At 41.6% G+C, this 8,281-nt stretch overlaps 1 long non-coding RNA gene across 2 annotated transcripts; it reads left to right on the forward strand.

The window, feature by feature from the left end:
* Positions 1-6,030: 6,030 nt before the first annotated feature.
* Positions 6,031-7,443, forward strand: LOC140549792 (uncharacterized). Of its 2 annotated transcripts, none has more exons than XR_011979030.1 (3): positions 6,031-6,201; positions 6,308-6,496; positions 6,881-7,443. It is a non-coding gene; the product is annotated as an uncharacterized lncRNA (long non-coding RNA). The 2 variants fall into 2 exon arrangements; XR_011979029.1 differs by having other exon boundaries at positions 6,311-6,496.
* The last annotated feature ends 838 nt before the right edge of the window (positions 7,444-8,281 follow it).

The raw sequence follows: 8,281 nt of genomic DNA on the forward strand, positions 1-8,281 counted from the left end.
TGATATCAAGAAACTGTGGACTACTGTGGGCTAAAATGGCTTTCCATATTAAACCTCTTTATTAAAGTACTTCAACAGCGTCCTGGTTTCCGAAAAGCCTGTATGTGTTCAGAGGCCTCTTTTATTATATCTGTATAGATGTACTACTACGCAATAGCATGTAGGCTAGCTGAAACAGAAACTGTACAAAGACCACATTCATGTAAACACACAAAGGGAAAATATTCAATGAATGCTGCAGATGTATTAGTACAAATGCTAGGCCTTCATGGTACTGTGTGCCCATGGAAATGAAATGAATTTGCCATCACATCTGTGTTTTTGTGTGGTTTTGTAAGTTAGGCCTCAGGTCTGGTTTAAATGACCCCAAAACAGATGACTGTACAGGAGTATGTTAGCATGACTAGATGAATAGCTCCTTCTTACAGCCAGCATCAACCTGTAGGAAGGTATATCTCCACAGTAAAACACAGTAACACCACTTTCTATCAGCTGCTAGTGTTTATATTTCTTTTCCTAAAACTTATGTAAGATTTAATAAATAAATAAATTCCTAAAATCCTCTTCCTTTGTTGTCTTTTCAGATGAAAACATAATAAAATACTTTCTTTTCTATTAAATAATTTCTATTCACTCTTTTAATTTGCTCTAAATGACTGATCACAGCATTGACTTATGCTCTTATCCAGTGTCAGACAATGCTGTGAATAAGTCCTGATACACAGGTGGAAAGTTAAGAGTCTTACTCAAGTACTCTTATTGGTGAAGCATGGTGGTCTTGCTAGGCTGGGGAACTGAACCCTAATTTTCCATGTGGAATGTGGTGCTGACCCATGATGCTACATCAACAAAAAACTTTTTTTAGTGGATTGGTTGTTGAGATCACGTTTGCAGTTATGGGAACTGTTATGACAAAGTGAGGTATTTTAAAAAGCCGTTTTGTAACAAATAGATCATTTAATAATTAAATCAGTTTATATTTACTTTGATTCTTGAACATGTTAAGGTATGTCATTTTCATAAAAAGGAGGTTTTTCTCCTTTTCAACAAAGTAAGAAATCACCATATCTGATTTAGTAGCTCAGTATTACTTAAAACTATATCAGAAACAGACACATTATTAGATTTGATTGGTATTTAAAACTGATAGCTGATGATGTATTGATTGAACTCCAGACAAGTAGGATGAAGACTCTGGACTACTGCACTAATTCAAACATCACTCCCAATGTCAGCTTTCAATAAAGGTGTATGTACTGATGTCGACATCAGCAGCTTTCTATATTAACAATTTTGAATATTGCCATCAGTCCATAATTAATCTTAGAAATAAATCTTTACAAATAGTTTCAGAGACCCGTCTTTAGGATTTTAGAAAATCCAAGGTAAGCACCATTTATTGAGTACTGATCACAACAGCACAGAACAGCTAACAACACTAAAAGCTTCTGCTTTCAGTTAAAACTGATCAGAATTGCTGCTTTTGCTGTTTATCACGCTTTAAAAATATTATGTGAAACCCATGCACAGTTTGGAGGAAGTCTTGGTGAAGACTTCTGTAATCAGATTTATAAATCAAATTAATTAATTAATTCATTAGTTCATTAATTTAGCTATGTAGTGCTTATTGTTGTAAATGGAATATTGTAAAACTGCATTTTATCAGTGTTACAATATCCTACATTGTTATTGTTTATGTAGAAAGCATTAACCTTTTTTAACCATTACCTAAAACTAGGGGCAGTGATGGCTCAGAGGTTAAGAGCAGGGCTGTGGGTTTGATGGCAAGACCGCTCACCCTCCTGGGTGCTGCACTGATGGCTGCCCATTGCTCACTGTCACTGTGTGTGATCACTAGTGCGTTTACTAGAGAGTTCATGGATGGGTTACAGGCACAGGCCCGATTCCATCTGTGTCCAACACAAAAGGAAAGCACACGTTCCAGGTCAAAAGTTTGGCAGGCCAGCCTCACAAAAGTGCCTAAGACTCTCAGTTTGTAGATCACATGGTTCTGCGTGGTTTGATGAAAGCTATACAACTTTTAAAATGGTTCTTTAACTCTTTCCAGACTGAAATATTTCTACATTTTCTCCACATCTCTTCTCTTCATTATTCAAATCTGACACTGATCTGCAGTATGAGTGAGGTCTACACTCAACAGGTCTGGCTGTATTCAATCAGCTCAGTCCTATTATCACTGAAATTTCACTGAAGTGTTGCTTAAGAAGCTAAAGAGGTAATTACTTTATCAGGGCTGATGTTTTAATGTAGGACAGCTTTGCTCTTTAAATAAATGCTGTAATAAAAGTGGGTTCTGTGTTGGATAAGCTTTAATTTCTCCAACAGAACATTTTGATGGAAGATCTAAAAATAAATCACTACAATTTTGCAATTACAGAGAACCATCAGAGGGGGCAAATACTCTTTCAGAGCAGTGTGGGTACATACAGTCATATACGGTCAATGAAGGAACTGACCTCGGTGACCTGAGGGAACCTACGACATCATGCTGATTGTGACATCACAGTGGCGCCGATAGAAAGGAGGACAGCTGTTCAAGACAGTGGTTTCCTACGTTTACATTGACGATGATGTTGATGTCATTTGTCTGATGCTCTGATCTAGAGCAGCATCTATCACACACGACAAGGTAAGCACTATTTATTCATTACTGATCACAACAGTACCAAACCTCTTGACATCCAAAAGAACGATTCAATGAAAGAAACCAAAAGAAGGTTGGAAATGCGAGTGATCTGACATCACGTATTCTAATGTGTGTGTATTGGTTCACTCACAGCTCAGTTTAATCTCTTTCTACTGCCTGGGCCTTGCTAGCATGACTACTCCAGTCCAACACAGGGATATAATGTTAGCATTAGCTACTTTAGAAGATGGAAAAACCAGCATAAAATTCTTTGACTAAAAGATTCTTTGACTAAAAGATGCTGCTGACTGGAGGACTCACAAGCTGTTCTAGACTCAAATTGAAAAAATGAGGTTGTCTCAGGATTGTTTAATCTATGAACTGCTAGAACTTGGGTTAGAAGTGTTGTTAGGCTTCAGATGAAAATCTAATCAAGATAAAATTAACTGTACACCTTAACCTTCTAACGTTCTGCTCCACCTTCCATCTGCAGAGAAAATGGCAACCGATGGAGTCCTAAGAAGCTTGGGTTATGAGGTGGTGAAAAACATTGGTAAAGGGACGTATGGCACCATTAATCTGGCCACATCCCAAAGGCACCCTGGCCAGGTGGCCATTAAAGTAATAGACTGCAAGGGGAAGTCACCTGAATTTGTTTATAAATATCTGCCCCAGGAACTGGCCATTCTCAGAAGAATAAGGCACCCCCACATTGTTCGGGTGCATGAAATTATTGAGATGCCCAGCAGGCAGGTCTACATTGTGATGGAAAAATGGTTCTCCCAACTGCTCAGTGCCATGGTCTACTTGCACCAGCAGGACATCGTCCACAGAGACCTTAAAGCTGAAAATGTGCTTTTGACCGCTGATGGGCGGATCAAGTTGACTGACTTTGGTTTGGGATCCTTTTCAAAAGGCTTCCCCAACCTAAGTTGAACATTTTGTGGCACTCCAACCTACGCTGCACATGAGGTGATTTTGGGTCTGCCCTATGACCCAAAAAAGAGTGATGTGTGGAGCATGGGTATAATTCTTTACGCCATGGTCTGCGGGAGGTTGCCCTTCAAATTCAATTTCAGTTTCAAGAAACTCCTACATCTCCAGCGTCAACCCTTGGTGTATCCAGATGGGATCAGAGTGGGGAAGCGTTGCCAGGGCTTCATCTCCTATTTGCTCCAGATCAATGATTTTGCTCGGCCTTCAATGGCAGAAGTGGCACAACACCCTTGGCTGTGGTCGAGGCGAAAACGGTAATTAAACCATTGTCAAGTTCCAGATTTCTGTATAAATATAATACAGATAAATTATATAGATCAATGATTCTAAATGGAAGAAATTTGATTTCATTTCAGATTCATGCACAGCTGCAGAGACCTGGGATTGCGGATTCAAACCTCTGCCCAGTCTCTGTCTGCAAGGAGCCAGATGTGTTGTTCCTGTGTCCATGTGGATTTCATCCGGGTACCACGTAAGAGGAAGAAGGTAAGTTATAGAACAAGGCATTCTGGGTGGGCTGGTGTGTAACTCTCTGTTCTACAGAAACCTACTGAGACAGAATTGTTCAAATAGGTGGTGAATGGAACCAGACGTCTGAACCTCCTGAGACAGTTTTACCATAGTATTGGGAATATTTTTGTTTTCTAGTGGTGGAGGATTACGTGCAGTGAATTGTGTGGCAAAATAGTCCCCAAAGAAAAACGATTTGTTCAGATTAGCCACATTTTACCCTCATCAATCTTTCATATGAAATGCAGAAGACATGCTCTGGTTCACTGGTGGGTTTGGATAGTAAATTAAAGTAAAACTATATTTATGTTAGTCATGGTGATACCTGTTTTCCATCACCACCACTGTAAAGAAACCAAAGTCAGTAATTGGTTGCATAGCTCCGAACATGTCTTGGAAATTGGGGAATTTAAATTATAGATTTTTTGAGAATTATTTGAACTATTACTGTAACAACATTCACGTTACCCTTCAAATCATGTGTAGTTATTTACGCCAGAATGAGGTGAAGCAAGACTGCTGAGGATTAATCATATTCTATATTCTATAATGACTCTCTTCTCTACATTTCAGGATCAGGAAGAGGCCGGGCCAAGCAGAGTGGCACACTCCTCCAGCAGTGCAGAAACTCTCACACATCTCCCTGCAGCACGGTACGATTTAGGGTTCAGGATTACAATTTACCCTGAAGCTCTGTAGTACTTTTCAGCCTAATAAGTAGTATATATGAAGTCAGGAGCAGAGTGATTGTCCTTCAGGGAAGATTTAATAGCAGAGAAATGTGATATCAGGCCTGTGATGCAGCATTTAAGTATTTATGTACTTTTGTCTGAAAACACTGGCACTAAGGGTGAACACCAGGTGTATTGTGCATATTATGCCCTGATAAAGGTCACTTAAAGTAAAGAGCTGTGTTTGAATAGTATTAGTTCACTGACACTAATCTGTAAATCTCCACATATTTTCTCTATTATCTTCAGAGTTTCCAGGGGGTCTGTGGTGGCAGCTGTTGGAGATCAGGATAGTGAGAGAAACAATGCAAGTTCCCATCAAGATGCCAGCCCAATTCATCCAGGAGAAGAAGAGTCTCAATCTTCTTCCTCTCTAAGTAGAGAGTCATCTATCTCTTCAGACAGTGTGCCATCTCAGAAGACGGGCTGGTGGGTATTTCTCAACAGGTGTCAGAGGTAAAGTCTCAATCTTCCAATTTGAGCAGAGAGGTAGACAGGAAGTCATCCTCTACCTCTGAAGATGGGCTCATGTTCTTCAGTGCTCATGAATTGATAGAGGAAGTGTCTCAATCATCTGTCTTGAGCAGTCAGATTTACAGTGTGTCAACTACCCCTGAAGATGGGCTGGTGTACTTTAGTGCTCATCAATTAATAGAGGAAGAGTCTCAATCTTCCTCTTTCAGAGGTGAGGTAGATGGTATGCCGTCTTCTAATTCAGAAGATGACCTGGCGTTCCTCAGCGCTCAACAATTGATAGAGGAAGAGGCACAGTTTTCCTCTTTGTGTGAAGTACACAGTATGTCATATTCTACCCCAGAAGATGGCCTGGCGCTCTTCAGTGCTCAACAGACGGTTGAGAAAGAGCCTCAGTCTTTCCTGTTGAGCCAGGAGGCAGACGCACTCACATCTCAAAGTGTCAGATGCAAGTCTCCAATGCCTCGTCTAACTTGCCAAAGTGTAGAGGTTGTGGGAGAGGAGTATAGCTGCTTGAACTGTAGCCCACTTGCTGCAGTTAAAAGGGCAGCCAAAGTTTATGTTGTAACACCAATTGGCAGAGCTTCCCGATCACTTCGAGGGAGGATGAGGAAGTTATTCAGTGTTAACTCTGTGGTGCACAACTGCTCCCCTTCTACTCAGCAGGATGCTTGTCACTCTGCTGCTTCTACCGGAGCTCCTGCTCGTTTGATTTCTGAGCAGGGATGTGACGATGTGACTCCCAATGTCCAGCTCCGTGGGCAGATGGTGGAGGTAGACGCTGTTCTCCCACAGCCCACAGCGAAGCATGGAACCAGGAGAGCGAGATTTCCCGGATTTAGGGTATGCTGAGTGATCGTAGTAGCCCCAGATTTTAGACTGTAAAATCACTTTAAAAATGTGTCTGAAATATTGCAGTTGATTAACCGGTGTCATGTTGTGCATCCAGTAGATCCTGAAGAAGAAGAAAAGAGTTCAAAACAATAACATAATGGCTGGGTTTCGATGCTGAAGACAAAGTCCCGCTCCATGGGCAGGTGGTGGAAGCAGACCTGTGCTCCCACAGCCCATAGTGATGCAGGAAACCAGAAGACTGAGGCTTCAGCTCCCCTTAAGATTATCCAACCTGTGATCCAAGGTATGTGAAATTCACTTGAACTATTCTAGATGTCAAGTTGTCCCTCCAACAAGAGGATGTGTAAACCCTGTGTAGCCAATTACAGAAGAAGAAGAAGAAGAAGAAGAAGGACGGTTCCAGATAACTTCTAAGTCATGAGTGTTTGTTTAACCATGAACGTTTTAAACTCCTAAACTCCACAGAATCACATTCCTTCGTCCTAACATTTAAGAAAGATTCGGCCATTTGCATCTTCCATGTATCTGCTGATAATATTTCTAAGGTCATAAGAAGTCTAAGGTCATAAGTTGTTAAGGACTTCAAAAGTGTCCTACCTTCTACAAGACATGAATGCCTTTTACAGTCGGAGTGATGTCTAATGCATAACTTTATATTTTTCTGCAGCAAAGTTCATCCGCATGTAAGAGAATCCCATTCAGGGTGCTTCAAAAACCAGTCCATCTACCAGGCTTCATCTCACATTAATTTTCATGCTGCTTAGTTATACATGTGACTGTTTAGCCTGTGTAGAATTTACACCAGTTATTTGGCTGCTTATTATCTGTTGTGCTATCCGGTGTCAACCAGAGGAGGATGGGTTCCTCTTTTGAGTCTTGGTTTCTCTCAAGGTTTCCTCCTCTTGATCTCCCTGCTGAAAAATGCAGCTCAAGACCAGTATTTGCTGGTAGCTGGTTTTGTGCGGTCTAAGCTGGTTAAGGTGGTTAAAAAAATGGTTATCCAGGCCAAAACATTCCCTGTGTTGGAAAGACAGCTGGTTAACCAGCCAGCTTGATAATTCTAGTCATGCTGGGATATGCTGGTCATTCTGGTCAACTAGCTTGGTGATGGTGGTCATTTTGGTCGACCAACTTGGTCATGGGTCATTCTGGTCAACCAACTTCATCTTGCTGGTCATGCTGGTCGACCAGGTTCATCTTCCTTGTCATGCTGGGTGTCGAATTGGGTGATGCTGGTCATTTAGGTCGGCCAGCTTGGTGGTGCTGGTCATTTTGGTCGACCAGCATGACCAGCAAGATAAAGCTGGTCGACCAAAATGCTGGTCATTTTGATCGAGCAGGTTGGTCAGGAGTCATGTTGGTCGACCAACTTCATCTTGCTGGCCATTCTGGTTGACCATCTTGGTGATGTTGATCATGCTGATTGATCAGCTTTACCTTGCTGGTCATGCTGGTCAAAACAGATTGGTCATGGATCATACTGGTTGACCAACTGCGTCTTGCTGATCATGCCGGTTTACCAGCTTGGTGATGCTGGTCATTTTGATCAACCAGGTTGGTCATGGGTCATTCTGATTGACCAGCTTCACTTTGCTGGTCATGCTGGTTGACCAGGTTAATTTTGCTGGTCATGATGGTCGATCAACTTGGTGATGCTGGTTATTTTGTTGATCAACTTGGTCATGGGTCATTCTGATCGACCAGCTTCATGTTGCTGGTCATGCTGGTTGACCACTTTGGTGATGCTGATCATGCTGATCAACAGCTTCATCTTATTGGTCATGCTGGTTGACCACCTTGGTGATGCTGATCATGCTGATCAACAGCTTCGTCTTATTGGTCACGCTGGTTGACCAGCTTGATGATGCTGGTGAACCAGCACGGTCAAACTTGGTGAGGTTGATCATACTTTTAGACCACCTAATCCTTCTAAGCCTAATGAAACCATACCCTATTCTGGTCAAGTGCTAAGCTATTCAACTATCTCAAGCTGCTTGACCAGCTTTAGCTTGTCAGGCTGTCTTTTTCAGCAGGACTGAGGGTTTTTTTCCTTGCCACTGTCGCCACT

The sequence above is a fragment of the Salminus brasiliensis genome, chromosome 2 (genome assembly GCF_030463535.1).
Source record: "Salminus brasiliensis chromosome 2, fSalBra1.hap2, whole genome shotgun sequence".
NCBI classification, from domain to species: domain Eukaryota; kingdom Metazoa; phylum Chordata; class Actinopteri; order Characiformes; family Bryconidae; genus Salminus; species Salminus brasiliensis.